The sequence below is a fragment of the Diabrotica undecimpunctata genome, chromosome 7, assembly GCF_040954645.1.
Source record: "Diabrotica undecimpunctata isolate CICGRU chromosome 7, icDiaUnde3, whole genome shotgun sequence".
In the NCBI taxonomy this organism is placed as follows: Eukaryota; Metazoa; Arthropoda; class Insecta; order Coleoptera; family Chrysomelidae; genus Diabrotica; species Diabrotica undecimpunctata.
In genome coordinates, this window is record NC_092809.1 from 128,858,354 (window position 1) to 128,875,747 (window position 17,394).

At 33.9% G+C, this 17,394-nt stretch overlaps 1 protein-coding gene across 1 annotated transcript in view; it reads left to right on the forward strand.

Moving 5' to 3' along the window:
- EMC4 (ER membrane protein complex subunit 4) overlaps window positions 1-17,394 on the forward strand; it is a 359,992-nt gene that overhangs the window by 5,275 nt on the left and 337,323 nt on the right. The window lies entirely within an intron of this gene.

The following is a 17,394-nucleotide window of genomic DNA, read 5'->3' on the forward strand; positions in this document are numbered from 1 at the left end:
TATAATTTTCTTTACAGTTCGAATATATTAGTTTTTAAAACGCCATATTTTCTTTTGTAAACCATAAATGATATATTATGTATTTCTTTTGAAAAATGTAACCAGTGTGATTTTTGATTCTCCTTACAAGGACATGTGTTTCGTTTCTCAATTTTATTTTTATTTATTTTTCAATCGTTGAGTCTTCTTCCTTAGCTGATTCTAAGATATTTGATTTAGTTTTTATCCAGCTTTCTTCCACTCGATCACATTTTATGATATATATGTTTCTACTTTTTTCTGTTATCGTTTTTTTATAAAGAAGTGATAATATAATACAATACGCATTATAGTGATACCTGGCAAAGTAATTACGATGGGAATCAGAACCAACTTCGTATATTTCGTGGACCTTAAGAAGGCATTTGACCGGGTCAAATTAAAGGACATTATCCACTTATTGTACGCAAGAGATACCTCTGGGAATAATCAAAACTATCGAAAATATTTACCAAAACAACACAATAAAAGTAAAAGTGGAAGAAGAACCAACCGACCCTATTGAAGCTGGCAATGGAATAAGACAGGGAGATTCCCTGAGTTCTTTATTGTTCAACCTCATTATGGATGAAATAATAAAAAAAGTAAGAACTAAAAAAGGATACTAAATGAGAGAAAAACAACTTAAAATAATCTGCTATGCAGACGACGCAATACTACTCTCTCAAAGTGAAGACGATTTACAACGTATGCTGCACCGATTTAATATAACCGCCAGAAAATTTAACATGTTAATTTCCCCCAAAAAGACAAAATGCATGGTTGCAACAGCAAATTTACTAAGATTTAAATTGGAGCTGGAAGGTCAGATAATAGATCAAGTGATGGAGTTTAAATATCTAGGCATCACATTATCTAGCTACGGAAAGCTCGAAACTGAAGTGGAAAATCAAGTGAATAGAGCAAACAGAGCCGCATTCTGCCTGAATGAAACAATATGGAGAAATAAAAATATCGGGAAAGAAATAAAAGGCAGAATTTACAAAACAATCATCAGACCAATAATGACATACGCGTCAGAAATACGACCAGACACAGAGAGGACAAAAGGGATGTTAGAAATAGCAGAGATAAAACACTTAGAAATATTGATGCCAAGACTCTCTGGGACAGGGCTAGAAGTACAGATATACGACGTAGATACAAGGTGGAGAACATCAAGAACTGGGTAAGAAATAGACGAGTAGCATGAAACGATCATATAAGCCGAATAATAACAAATAGAGTAGTAAATACGGCAAGAAATGGTTCCCCAATAGGAAGACGATCAGTAGGAAGACCACGAAAACGATGGAACGACAACTTACTGGAGGCACATTGAAAAACAGACAGAATCGTGTCTACATAAAAAGAAGAAGAAGAACCAACTTCGTTTTCAGCTTCGCCTTCGCTAATAGCCCGATATTGTCATACATCATTCTGGAACCTCCCGTTTGTCCATTTGCTCAAATTGCTAATGGAAAGATATGATCTTCTATAATTATATTATCTTCATTAATGATCTTCCTCAAAAGTCGTGTATTTTACACTCATATTTTAACAAATCGGTTTATTGTACATCTTTCATTAAAATCTTCGCTTTACATGTATTTAAGATCATTCATTATACAAGTTCTCGTGGTAGTCTCTCTGTTTGTTCCTTTTATATATTTTTTTGTACATTCAGTTGTCACTCACTTCTGAGTCTTCTTCTGAGCCATCTTTTTTTGCCTCCATGTCTATTTTATTCCCTAGAGTTTGGACGGAATGTTTCCGGGAACGACGTGGCGTTCATACCGTGCTAAGGCTATAATCCCCCAAAGGTAATCAGCTGTATAAGGCATGCACGATAATACTCATCCACAAGTCGCTTGTGTTGTGAGACCTAGGTGACCAATGAGGGAATTAAGCTATTGCAAAAATCAAGCTTTGTGTAATAAAGGGTGTTTTTTTAAAGATATAAAACTTTGAAATGAAATAAAACAAAGATGATTTTTTTAAATTGACATGCAAGTGACTTTATTCGAAAGATAGTCTTTTGGGATTATAATTTAAATATAATTTCTGTCATATTACCGTCATGGCTGGCTCTGACGTAGTGTAATCTATAGATCTAACTTTCGATCACTTTTTCCAATATTTGTCGCCTTATATCGACAATAACGTGGCGAATGTTAGTGTAGTAGGTTGGTCCTCCAATTGGTCAATAATTTCATGTTTATCCACGTAGACTAGCACCTTCACATATCCCCACATAAAATAGAATTGTCTAACAGTGTTAAATCACACGATCTTGGAGGCCAATTCACGGTCCGAAACGGGAAACTATGCGATTACCAAACGTTTCCTTCAATAAATCAATTATGGCACGAGCTCTATGACATATTGCGCCGTCTTATTGAAACGACAGCTCCTGCACATAATGGTTGTTCAATTGAGGAATGAAAAAGGCAGTAATCATGGCCCTATAGCGGTCACCATTGACTGTAACGTTCTGGTCAGCATCGTTTTTGAAGAAGTATGGTCCAATGAATCCACCAGACCATAAAGCATACTAACCAATCAGTTTTTCTGGATGTAATGGTTTCTCAACGTACATTTAAGGATTACCTTAACTCCAACTAGGGCAGTTTTGTTTGTTGACGTAGCTATTCAACCAAAAGTGAGTTTCATCGCTAAACAAACTTCGCTTATGAAAATCGGAATCAACGGCAATCTCGTTTTGGACCCACTCACCGAATCTTCGAATCTACGCCTTGCTAGGTGATGATGTACCTTCAATTTTTGAATGAGTTGGATTTTGTGAGCACGCAAAGCAAGATCTTTCCGTAAAATCTTCCACAAATGCTGTGCACGATGACAGATAGACTGATTCGGGTCTTCCTGTATGCTATGCTCTACAGCAGCAACAAATACTTCTTTACGCACTGTACGATGTGTCTATGGATTCATATTATCATTTAGTGTAAACGTGGTGCAAAAACGTTTTATGTTTATTCGATTTACTTGCTATGATGGACTATTATGTTGACCATAAAATGGACGTAGTTTGCGATACATATTTCGAACAGAACCACAATTTTCAAAATTAATTTGTATAATTTGGAAGCCTTGTTCAGGTATCAAGTATATTTATGCTGAAATCCCAAACTAAACTTAACATAAATCACTTGACAGTTAAAAAGTGTCACCAACTTACATTTCTATACCTCTAAAAAAAACATCCTTTACTTATGGTTACTTCTCTATTCTTCTGCATATTTAACATTTAATACTACATATTTTTTGATGGTTATAATTTAGATTATAGAGTAATGGCTAAAACTCACAATCAATTTAATATGCTGTTTTTTTAGACTAGTTTCGGAGTCAACAATTTGCACTCCATCCTTAGGCGAAAACAAATAAAATCAATAGCTGAAAATGACACAAATACACCAATCGGTAACCAAAAGTTATGGCCTGATGAAAGATGCATTTTTTAGTACTTAGCTATCAGTACTAGATAATGTGTTAATAGGTGTATTCATATTGCTTTTTGGAAAAGAAGAACAATTAGATGAGATAAAACTGTAGATGTTTAAAGTTTTTGTGCCATTAGCCAAAAATTGTTGAAAATTATGAAGGGTTTTTCACGCGGTACAGGCTCTTGTTCCGTCCCGCATCTCATACTTTTTCATCTATCTTGCGTCCCGTCCTGCAGTTATTATCACTGTCCCGTCACGGGTCCCGTATCGTGTCCTGCGGGACGTCCCGCAAACTCGCAAATCTAACCTATATTATATTTTCTAAACTAGTAGATATATTTTTATAACAGTGGTATAAAGACAAATTTAATATTTATATTTTTTTTTCGAGCATATTTTATTTTTACAAATTGTTTTAACAATTAAACATTAAAATTATATTATTAGACCAATTTAATAATAACTTCAGTTTCTGAAAGTGGCATTTTTTTTCTGCACAATGTATCGTGCTAAAAATCAAATTAAAAAGCTGAATTTTCCCGAGAATGTCAATTTTAGCACCCCAAAAAAAACCTCAAAAAAGTATACCCCTTTTACCCCTGAGCTTCCACCTAAAACCCCCCTTGTAGGTGGGGAAAAACGGAAAAAATCGATTTTACAAGAATCTGTACGACTTAGAAAAAAAATGATTGAAATAAAAAATGTAGCTAATAAGATAATTTTGGACAAAAATGTTTATAAGCACTTTTTGTGTAGAATGAACAGTTCTCTCAGAAATGACCCTTGAAGCGACCGTCGATTTTGAATGTCAGTTACGCGCGCGAAATCAATGTTCAACAAAATTTATATCAGCTCGACGGTAAAAATTCGATATCTTTTGACCGGAGTGTCCTATCGTCAAAAATCGAATTCGTGTTAAAGGCGAAGAATGCAAATTTTGTACGCAATTTCTTCATTTCGCTTCAAATATACTCAGTTTTTATAAAGGTGTTAAATAAATAAATGTGGCGCGATTTTTGTCACTTTTTATGATTCTCATGAGATCAATAAAATTTATCACTTTTATTGACCGGTCACTATGGATTCATTATTAGATCCTAATCTTCAAAACCTATAGCATGAAATTTTAGTTTTGAGTTTTGGCAACAAACTTTAATTAAATTAAAAGATATTTTATCTTTTGTCAATGACTGGACATAAAGGATCGCAGCCACTGAGTCCTCGCTGGGCCACAGATCCTGATTCTTGTACAGTGGCAAAATTTTGAGATCATCTTCGCCACTAAAGGACCCAGAAGACGATATAACTTCCTGTTTCTTCCAGGTTGAGGCTCTTTTTTTCATATTTCTATATAATTATCTTGAGTTTTGTCTATATTTCTTGGTTTAAGGAACTACTCCATTCCGATACATTGAAAGCTTCCAATTTGTGGCAGGGATTGATTACTAAAGAAATACAGTACACCCAATTTGTTCTGTTATAGTATTTAATAATCTTATTTCTTGCTGCTATAAAAGAGTTTTTCAAATTGAATTACTCGTCATTGTTTTGGTCAGTATTAATCTCTAATATTTTTTTTATCGAGGTAGTCAAGTAATAAATTTATGTACATGACCTCACTGAGAAGCTTGATATACTTTTCCCCTCCTAGTAAGTCTCTAACTTTTTTGCAGTTTTTTTAAAAAACCTTCTATTTGTTTTAGTCAATCCCATTCTGCTTCTTGGATTTTAAATGGTATTAATTTTTTAATTATTGACACAGAAGAAATTAAGGGAAAGAAAGTTATTTTTCTTTATCACGTTCACAGTCAGATTCAAAAGTAACATCATCTGGTGGTGTCCAGCATGCGGCGGGCGAACTTTCGACACCAAATTGTCTTTGTACCTGGGGTAATCGAAGGGTCAAATTTTATTATAGGAAATTTCGACACCGCGGCGTAAAGCAGGTAGGTAGATAATTAGCGGCGATGGACTTTTGCACCCAAGCAGGACAAGCGGGTTTTCCCAATATTTATTGTCACGGCGGGGGGCGTGGCACTTGTGTACTTGTGACTAAATTATTTCAGTTGTAATTTATTTCTTGTTTGACGTTGACTTGTGCACGTATACGGATATTTAAAAAATGAGTTTGATAAAAAGTTCCCGTGGTCGCGATTTATTAGTGGTGGAGCATCATTCGTTCTCGAAACAGAAAGTGTTAAAAAGCGGCGAGATATTTTGGCACTGCATCCAAAGAAACACTAAGTGTTCCGCAAAAGTGTTTACAATAGGCTGTGAGGACCTCACCATCACAAGAAGTGATTTGGTACATAATCATGAAGCCGATCCAAAAAAGCTTGAAGTAAAGATGGTAACCAATGCATGTAAAAGAAAAGCCCAAGAGGACATATCGGAAAAGCCTGCCAAAATTACAAGAACTGCTGTTGCTGAGTGTGATGCCAATTTGCTGACGGTTCCTGACATAGCTAGCATAAGAAAGAACATTTACAACTGTCGTCGTAAACTATTACCAGGTCCGTTACCAAGAAGCATATCAGAAGTCCATAACGCGGTTAGTAATTATTCTCCTAAAACCTGTCGCAATGAAAGTTTTTTGTTTTTAAATCATCCTGAATTAAATATAATTGTATTTTCATGCGAGACAAATATTCGTTTGTTGTGTAAATTAAAAACTTTGTATATGGATGGTACATTTTCATACAGTACCAAATATTTTCTACAATTATTTACTATACATGGCTTGGAAAATGGACATTATGTTCCTTTAGCATACTGTTTGTTAAAGGACAAATTGTCAATGACATACAAAAATTTATTTTTGTAAACATTTCAATTATCATTAGAGCCAACTGAAATATTTGTGGACTTTGAAAAAGCAATTCACTGTGCTTTATTGTATATGTGGCCCAATGCAAAAATTAGTGGATGCCGTTTTCACTTACACCAAAACTGGTTTAAAAAAATTCAATCTTTGGGTTTGGTACAAGAATATAAGGATACAAATTCAGAAATTGGAAAATGGTTAAGGCATACGTTTGGTTTAACTTATTTAAATCCAGCAGAAGTTGAAGAATGCTTTCTTTATGATTTAATGTCATATAAACCTATAAAGGCAACACTTGATATATATGCAGATTATTTACTGGAAAATTACATTTTCGATAGCGCTCTATTTCCACCACACATATGGTCTAATCAGAATCCGTCTATTGCGAGGACCACAAATGCCTGTGAATCCTTTCATTCGAGATTTAATTCTTCTTTTTATTCAACACATCCTTATATTTTTATTTTTATTGAAAAGTTAAAAGAATTTCAAGTAGACACTTATGTCAAAATAAATAGTTTACATACACCAGCAAAAATCAAAGATACTACTGTTAAGGCTAAATTGGCATTTTTGGAGAAAATGATGGATAAACTACGATCCCAACAAATACGTAGGTTAGATTTTATAAAAGCTGTATCTTATCATTCCTATAATAGCAAATAAATCATTGTATACAAGTATATTAACGGTAAAATGTACAAAAATTAGGTACTAGTTGTATTATATTTAGATATTATTACAGTTATAAAGAAATAAAATGCACATTACTTTTATCAAAATAAATAAATTAATTAATTATGGTATTCTATTTATGTCGCAGCTATATTTATTTGGTGTCGAATATACCTGTAAGATAAAAACGGGAATTGGGGCTGGTGTCGAAAATTGCCATTAAATTTTAGTCGCTACCTGCTTAGTGTCGAAATTTCCTACGCCCCCAGCATGACCTACAGCGCAGAAACCAGCACAACAAAAAGAAAATGTGAACCTAGAAAGAATAACAGAAAAACATTGATGGACAGAAGAGGAAGTAATAAAATCAAAAATACCTGTAGGGTACTACTACCAAATTACTACATAAATTAAAAGCAGATACTATTAATTTAATATCCTTTCTATCAATTTAATTTTTTAAAATTTTGAAAAAATTTTGTTTCCAATTTTTAAAGATCACGGCAACAAGGCAATAAGATGTTGTTGATGTTGATATCATACTGGTTGACTGTGGCAAAGCCGGCCGGCCGGTGGAAAATATATTGACAGTTAAGGATGGCGCGATGATCTGGTGATCACGACAGGACGAGGAAGTGAAGCTGTGGTGCTGTGGATGTATTATGTATGGGGTACGCTACGGAGATGGTGACCATGCGGAAATTATTTATTAGAAACGTAACAGGCATATCTAATGTTTGGAATCTCTTTCTCTATATTATATGCAGCCGTGTTTATTGCCTTGTTGAAGAAAAACCATATAAATTATTATTAATAAAGACTAAATCAATTTTTATCAAAATTTAAGCATATATAAGTAGCATGAAAACATTACTTTTATTGTATTCTTATAAGAAAAAACAAGTTTTCTAGTTCAGAGTGCCTTATTGTCATTGGCGTACAACTGTATAAACTAAAAACCGAATATAATACTACAGTCAATGAAGAAAAAAAGCTGAAGAAAAATCCTTGAAGATGTACAGCTGATAATCCTTTAAGCCGCAAGTTTATTATGATGAAATTTTTTCGAAGTTTTGAATATATTTTTGTTTTTTCTATAAAAAAAATGCTGGTCAAGCGTTGTACCAGAGTTCAATCAAGGAATAATTTTCGTGCTAGTTTCTCTGGTACATAGGGTGTACCAAATGATTAAAAGTGTATTAATAATAGGTATAGGACTTTAAATAATACAAAAATACTGCACAATATTGTAATAAACAAACAAAAATATAATAATAAAAATAATAGTTCAGGCACTTGAATGGTATGGTTTAAAACAATCCAAGCACAAAGCCACTTTACAGTCTACGCACTCTTTATCACTGAGTTTTTGTAATCCCGTTTTTGAACACTGCTGGCATAGTCTTCGCGTGGTTTTATGCGGCAAATGACCGACATTTTGAAAATACTCCATGTTCAATGGACTCCCAATTTTTTTCTCGCAAAAAAATCTTTTATAAGACTGGTAGCCAATTTGGATCTATATTGAAGGTGAGATCGGTGCTAAGGAGTTCAGATTTTCTTGGGAAATTGAATTTCTTAAGTAGGTCTTTACCCTTTTTAATGTCGAAAGAGAGCTTTCGCCACTTGCATTTGCGACCATTATGGAGAAAAAATACGCAGGCAAATATTAACGTTTGGAAATGAAGATATTAATTTGTTTTCGTATAAAACCTGTACCAATTCTAAAGGAGTGTCTATTTTTAATTAAGGGAAGAGATGTTAACAAATGCTTTAAATGAACACATTCTTGGGGAAAATGCTCATCCAAATCCTCCTTGTATTTTTGTTGTAATTCGGTTGCCGTTCTGAAAATATCTTCATCTTCCGTAGTTTGTAGTTTAAACAAAAATTCAAATGCTATTGGACAATATTTATAACTATCAGATCGGCGAATAATCTCAGACTTAAGATTGTCTATTATAAAAACATAACATTGTGTTCACATTTTTTTTTTTTGGTTTAAACTTGCCTCCAAATTCTTTTTTCCTAATTGCAATTTTTTTTTTTTTGATAATCCTCTTCTCAGCATAATTTTCGTTCATTGTTAACAACATTCCTAAGGCCTTGTAGTGATTAAAACGATCACGTAAGAAATCAAAGTAATCTGCTAAAGATGATAACAGATGAGTGGTTGTGCTTAAATCTATCTATCTTTTCCTTTTGTACTGCTTTATTGACCTCATTAACCTTTTGTAAAACGTCAAGCCAGAACGATAAAATTATTCCGTTTTCCAACAAATCAAGTTTTTCCGATAGAGAAGCAGCTTCAACGCGAAACTACATTTTTCTCATTTATATCCGTTGACATCTCAATCAAACAGGTTTGAATTAAACCATAATTGCTTTTTAACGCTTTTACGGCATCAAAACGAAAAGACCAACGCGTTGTATTCACTCTTTTAGGTAACAGTGTCTGCCCCGACTCAAGCGAATCCTTTATTACACGACACAATAACTCCAATCAATCTGCTGCATTTTAGACAACCAAATTTAAAGAGTGAGCAGCACACGGCACAAAGAGAGCTAAATAATTGTAAACTTTAATACGTGCTTGCAAACCAGAATACTTGCCACTCATATTACTGGCATTGTTGTAAGACTGGCCTCTACAGTTCTTAATCTCTAATTTCAAAGACTCTAACATCCCTATAACTGTTTCCTCAAGTTTTTTTGAGCTATGCCTAGTATTTTTATAAAATCCCACGAATTTCCACGGGATTCCCTTTATTGTTACAATATCTCAAAATCACTGTAAGTTGGTCATGGTATGTTATGTCAGGTGTTGAATCTACACTTATAGAATAGTATTTGTTTGCCTTAATTTGCCTAACAATTTCATTAATGACTCGATTGGACAAAATATTCAATAATTCGTTACATATATCTTTTGATAGATGACGTTTTGCCCTTACCTAAATTTGCTCGCTTATTGATATGATCTTTTAAAAATGGATCATATTCTGACAATAGTTCCAGTAAACTTAAGTAGTTTTCATTCCGTTTTTCGCCAATTCTTTCATGAGTACCTCTAAATGCCAATTCACTGGTAGCCAGGAACTTTATTACGCTTATGATTCTTTCTAGTACTTTAACCCAATATTCTTTCGCAGTGCTAATTTCCTTTTCGAGTTCTACATCAACTCTTTCTTGTTTTAATAAGCGAGTGGTATAAATTTTCAGATTATCTATATGATCATTGGACCTTTCATGTTCGTCAAATCTTTCCTTACATTTATTCCATAATGAAAATCCTGTTTTAAATTGGTTATTTTTTTTTTTCAAATAAGACACAATAAAGACAAAATATATTGCTACTGCTCTCGGAGTAAATTGCCCAATCGCGGCGAACCACTTCTCCATTAACCAGTTTTTTATAAAATATTTGCTTACTGTCATATCTGTTTTGTTCGCCGAAATTTCTTTTTAACGTTGAAAAGTCCATATCTGTAAGATTCTGTTCGACCCATTTTTCTAGAATCATTTCTGCATAATTATGACAGTCTTACCAAAATGCTGGATCTTTAAAATTAAGTAAATCCCGTTTTGGATCCCAAAAGAAACAAAAAAAATTGTTTGTGATCGTCCTGTTTTAATTACCATTTGTAAAGGCACCGTTATCGTTTTGCATTTTAGCCTCGTTACAAAAGATTTAAATATGCCTTGCCCGAGTTACTGGTAGTTGCTTCATCTTCTAATACTTTTTAAACAGATGATACTAAGTGCTCTGGCACTGATTCTGAAGTCTCCAAAATATGTTTATGTGGTCGAATGTGAATACATTTATCACTAGTAGCACTAGAACTAGGACCAGATTGGGAAATATTTGTAGTGTCGTCTTCTTGATTTCCATCCGTTGTAAAAAATGCTGTCATATTGGGCATACCTTTCAAAATCTTATTTTGCCTTTCCTGCTTTTCTTATTTCCTTTTACGCCAGAAAGATCCAGATTGTTTCCGTCCTTCCATATTTTTCTATTGAATATTTATTATATTAATGTTTTATTCACAAATTATTAAATTATAATTACCTACACAGTTTCAAATGTAAGACAAACCTCTTATAATACTCATCGGCATGGTGCCCGTCAGGCAGAATGTATAGAATATCCAAACTTTTATCTTTCTGCAATTCAATCCGCCGCGCCGCCCGCCAACCCAAACTTGGGCTATTTTACGGTGTTCGCACATTCTTCTTAAACGCTGTAAAGTGATATAATTTTACGGCGGCATGTTTTTACATTATCTGACATTTAGATAACATAAACTGAACACCGTGCATAAACCATATACGTCGACGTTAATAATAATAATTTATTTATAAATTGTTAAGTTTCAAAGTTAATGATAAGACACAAACAATTTTATTATTATTATATCACGTGGATTTGTATGCAAATTTTATGTTACCGTAAACCTTATAATTTCGGATAAGCAGGCGCTTCGCGCGTACCGCCCTGGAACCTTCTACCGCCCGGTGCTACAGCACCGAAAAGACCCCTAGTTTAAACCGGCGCTGGGTGAGATATTGCTTTTTTCCTACTGTTACTTTGCCTAAGGAATTTTTTATAAAGTATATAAGAATTTACTATGCATTTGTCAAAAAGATAATAAAATAACTTCATCCACCATCGACGACTTTTCCAAGCTACTGAGTATCTCTGCATTCGTTGGTCAAACCGATCACCACCGCCCATATACATATTGTAGTGTACAATGGCTAGAGGACAGCGGATGTTTACTCTATCTTCAGTTTTTGATGTTCTCAAAACAAAACCAGTTTCTGCATGATCGTGTATGTATATTACTGCATACGGTCACAGATTTTGAGCCACAATCCTTCCACTTACTTATAGTAATATCATTGCAGACCACTCCATAAATTTCACCCATTTTCATTTTTCTGTCATGTACTAAATGTGCTTTTGGAAAATATTGTAAGAGAAAGTGTAGTAAAAAAATTGTCAAAGTACAAGCAGTGTCCCCTTCTTTCCAGCACTTTAATTAAATTCAGTATAACTCTTTCCTCTAGAGTATGTTCGTTAGTCCGTTCAGGTTCTCTACTTTGATATACCTCAAAATTGATGAGGTAACCTGTTACAGCACATGCCATTTCCCAAATTGTCATACCCTTCTTTATGGGTATCATTTGCATGTACTATTTCAAAGTAGTCCTTAGTTTAAAGGCAACCATACTTTCATCAATTGAAATATTTCTGCTTTGAGAAAAAGATTCCATAAAGTTTTTTTTTAATTTTTGAATAAGAGGTCTCACTTTGTACAATTTGTCAAATTACCGAGTTCCTGTGACTGGCATTTGTTGGTTATCATTTAAATGGATATATCTTAATATGTTAAGAAATGTCTTTAGAGGGAAAATATTAGTAATCCTTTCGTTATGAAAATTTTGTCTACAGAGCAGTATTTTTTGATAGAAGGTAAACTATTAAATCCTATTAGAATTAAAAGCTTTCAGTTTTTCGAAGAACAAATCCAAATTTTTGGTTTGCTTGGACAGCATATCTATTTGACTGTTCTACAATAGATTGTGGTAAGGTGTCATTGAAAAAAACTTACTGGGTCTTCAGAAGACGGTATCACTTTTGAACCCTTGAATTCGGCATAATTACAATTTTTTAATTCAATAGGTATTCTTGGTTATTTAGACCACCTCTTAAAACCATTTTTCTGCAGCCGTCCCGAAAATAAAAGTTTTGGTATGATTTATTAAATCGAAAGTACCATTTTACACAACCGTACCGAAAGTAGCTACTTTCAGGACTAATTTTTTCACTTTCAGGACGATTTTGGGTAGCTAGGTAACGGCTTTGACAAAAACATCAACTTTGTATTTTATTATGGCACTTGTCATTTAGGATTCGTGTATTTTCGCTTTTCAATTCCAAGAAATGGAAATCAGCAGTGAAAAGGAAGCCGAAATGATCCCAGATGAGATTAGGAAAACTGCTAAAGCCGCTATTTATGAATTATTGCCGGTAAAGTCAAGAAAGAGGTATGAAGACACGTCTAACACTAATTTCAATACTGCCACTTCTGTTAATATTCCTAACAATATCAATGTAAATAATTGTTATAATTGTGTTATTAATATTCATAAGTAGATTTTTCTAATGTTGAATTCACGAGAGTAACTTTAAAGTGTTTAATAAAAGCTAATAAGTAAAGTTTATCCATATATTCTTTTTAACATAGAAAACGGCTGCAGAAAAAATATTGTACGTAACACGATCCAAAAATAATTTTACGAGAGTCGCAGGATTGAAGGACTCGCCTACGGCTCGCCCTGGAAACTTCCTACTCGTCTCGTAAAATATCACTTTCGGAACTTGTTACGTAAATTACTATAGTAACATCGAAAGTTGCTTCATCTCCACTTGATGATGAAGCATTCATATTTTTGTTTTGAGAGGGTTTTTAGGGCTGGTAATCTCTGTCTGCTACAGAATCATCTGAATCTTTGTGTTCTAAACAGTCGCAGATTGTAGAATTTTTACTTTTCTACGTAGAGGCTTGTAGTTAGTTACTATGTTTATTTTGGCTGTACCATTTCCAGACAACAATACGTTCTTCCGCTAGAAGATCTTTTTGATGGTGTGCCAGGTTCTACTACATCCTCAGTATCTGAGTCCCCTTCAATTTTGGAATGTTCAGCTTGATCATCCGTTATTTCATGTAATATTTTAGCTAACTTTTCAGTTGTAAGACCCCTCTTAGAATACTGTATATTAGAATAGTTGTAGGACATCTGAAAAAAACATGCATGTTGGAGTATTGTGGAAAATATTTGCTGAGCGCAAATAGATTGGTTTATAATGTATGACGAAAATGTACAAAAATGACCAACACAACATATGAAACCAATTTAGCATATTTGTGATCTCAAATCTCAATCTCAAAAAGTGAAAAACATAGTTTTTTGCCTATAAAAAGTTTATTATACATTCAAGAGAAAAATATTTTAAATAAAAGTTGTAGATCATAAAAAGTTCTTTACTTTGAGAGTTTCCAAAATAAAATACATAAACAATTGACCCTTTTTTTGTAACCATGTAACATACTTATACACGTAAAATTGTACAAATCCGTCGCTAAGAACCATTAGGTTGATGCGACTTTGTTTTTAAATAAAAAAAATAAGTATCGCCAACGCAGTTTGTTTTATGTTCTTATAAGAGGTTATCGATTTTCAACAAGCAAAGTTTGACAAAGTTCAGCCCAATGAAATGATAGTAGCCTTTTAACGTTATAGAATTTGCAGTAAGTGGAGATTTTTATCGTACAGCCATAGACATATAATACAAATAGACTGAGCGTTGCAATACAGTCTCGTTCCCCCAGTGCGATGGAGAATACTGACCTAAAGCAGTTTCTGTATTTATTTCTAATGGACTGGATTTATTGCTCACGTGACCTTCTCAGTACAAACACAACTGAAGGAAAGTCACATGATCGATAAAACCGACCCATTGGAAAGAGATGTAGGTACAGCTTTTATTCGTATAACCTTCTGGATCAGGTTTTTAGTGTTAACGATTACTTAGGTAGTCGGGACCGAAGCAACGGCTTTACAAGCTCTCCAAAGCACGGTGGCGGCTCAATTAAATTAAACATTGGAAATTTTCTTATGTCTGTACCGAAATCGAACTTAGACCGTCCGTACTGGTAAGCCAGTACCAAGCCAATGAGCTATGGTAGCCCCGGTGTTATATAGAAGATTGTACTAATATGAATTAGTCTTTTTTTAAATTCATTGTAACAAAATCCAGAAAATGGACATTCTGCGAGAAATTTAACAAAGATATAGATTATTAAATTCTTTTCTAGTACATAAAACTTCCAAGCATTGTAATTTACTGTTCCATTTTGTTGTTTTCTTTGTTTTCTTCTTCTTTGAGTACTCTCTCTCTCTCTATCTCTCTCTCTCTCTCTCTATCTCTCTTGTGTCGTTTCCCCATTACTGAGGATCGTAATTTCTTTCAATATTCTTAACCATTTTTCTTTTTGGTCGGACCATCTAGTAACTAGATTCTAGTTGGTGGTCGTCCTCTTGATCTTCTCCCCGGAACATTTTCAGAAACAATTAATCTCTTTAAACTATGTCCCTGTGAACCACGTGACCGAAAAACTGCAGAATACGTTGCAGATATATTGTGAAAAGCATTTTTTTAATCTCGAGTTGGTTTAGAATGGAAACGTATATCCTATAAGGTGTCCAAGGTATGCACAGTATTCTTCTCGAGCACCACATCTCAAAGACTTCAATTTTTTGGCGCTCGCGTCCGTGAAGAGTCCAAGTCTCTGCCCCGTATAGAAATATTGAGAATACAAAGGCATTCACCAGTCTCATCTTGATATTTTGAGAGATAGATCTAATCTTTCCAACCTTTAGTTAGACAAGTCATCGCATTTTTTGTTTACCATCGTTAGTTATACTAGACCCGAGATAGATAAAACTGTCCACTATCTGGTATTTCTGTAACATGTTATTCAGTTAAATAGTGTGGAATCTGTCGACCACCATTTTTTTGTATTAGCTTTATTGATTTTCAGACCAACTTTATTGTTTTTGTACTCAACTCTTCGCAGGAGATTAAACATTTCTTGCTCATTTGCTGCTATAAGTGTAGTGTCATCAGCAAATCTTAAATTGGAGATTTTCCTACCAGCCATTGTTACTCCACCGGACCATTAATCTAAAGCCATCCTTATGATATGTTCACCATAAATGTTGAATAAATCAGGTGACAACACATATCCTTGTCTAATACCTCTCTTGGTCTTGAATTGGTTTGAGAACTTTTGATCTAGTCGTACTGTTGCTATATTGGACTGGTACAGATTTTTAACAAATGTCACCAGGTGCATTGGTGTGCCAATTTCTATTAAAATGGACCACAGGTTTATCCAGCTATCAAATGCCTTTTGGTAGTCAACGAAGCATATAATCATATTTACTTGAAATTCTCTAGACTTTTTACAAACCCTGCTTGTTCCTAAGGTATTTGATAATGTAGATAGGTTTTTAATCTGTTTTTGATGATATGCAACAAGATTTTAATAGCAGGTGTTATTAGCATTAGTGATAGTGTACAGTAGTTTTCACATCTGGTAGTAGTTCCTTTTTTGTGTAGCAGGATATAAATTGAGGTACACCAATCAGATTGCCATTTTCCAAAATTCCAAACAGCGTCACAGATAGAATGGATGATATGTAATCCTTTGTTACCTAGTAACTGTAGTATTTCACCTAGTATTGAATCAATACCGGGGGATTTATATCTTTTTAGCTAATTGCATCTTTGACTTCAGCGAGTAAGACAGTAGGTTCTCTAGGGTAGTCAGACGGCCATTGATTTTCTGCTGGTATCTCTTTATTTTTATATAGCTCGCCATAGTAGTTTCGCCATGTTTCCAATAATTCGTCAGTATCGGTCTTTAGAGTACCTTCCTTATCTATTACAGACCACGTTTGAGATTTAAATTTTCTGGTAAGGAGTTTGATCATCAACAGCCATGTTCCTCTATCTCTCTGCATATTTGAGAGATGTAATCAGCTTTGTCTTTACGGGATTGTTTTCTGATTTCTTTCGATAACACTCTGTATTCATCATCTGTTCCGTATCTAGTTTTATGTTCTTTTCTGCGTTGAATCACAGACCACGTATTATCGGATATCCACGGCTTACGGCCCGTGGAAATCGCTGCCTCACAGTCTTTTGCGGCCTCGATTACCTTACCTTTGAGTACCTAATGGGTCTAAATTTAGAGCCAATATTTTTTCCTACCAATTTCCCTATTTTCTTCTAACTTTATGTTAAGTATTAACAGCGGTGTCCAGTATTTGTTAGCTCTTATTTATGCTCCAAGTATTTGAGATTTTTCCTTTTTTTTTGTTTGATCTATTTTGTTTAATACTTCTATGTTTGTAATGCATTAAACTCTGCATTAAAATTGATATTTTGAGCATTCTATGATAAAACCACATCTCGAAGACCTCTAAGTTGTTCATCATATTAATAAAGGATACACATAATATTTTAGAAATTTAATTCTTAGTTGTAGGTTCAGATAACCGAGAGGAGTATGCCAGAATTGTCGCCTACATCCACTAATTGGACAGGGCACCACTTGGGCACCATAAGAAGAGAAGGTTCAGATGAAAAATGCATGGTCTAAGTTCCGTAAATGCTCCTCTTTCCATTCCTATACAAGTTTTAATTTTTGCATCAAGATTTATTTACCAAGAGTACTAAAAAATAATTTCTTTATTGATATCAAAATATTCTTCCAAAATATATTCTATAACATTTAATTTCTTAGCTTAATTTCATTACTTGTTTCTTTTTAT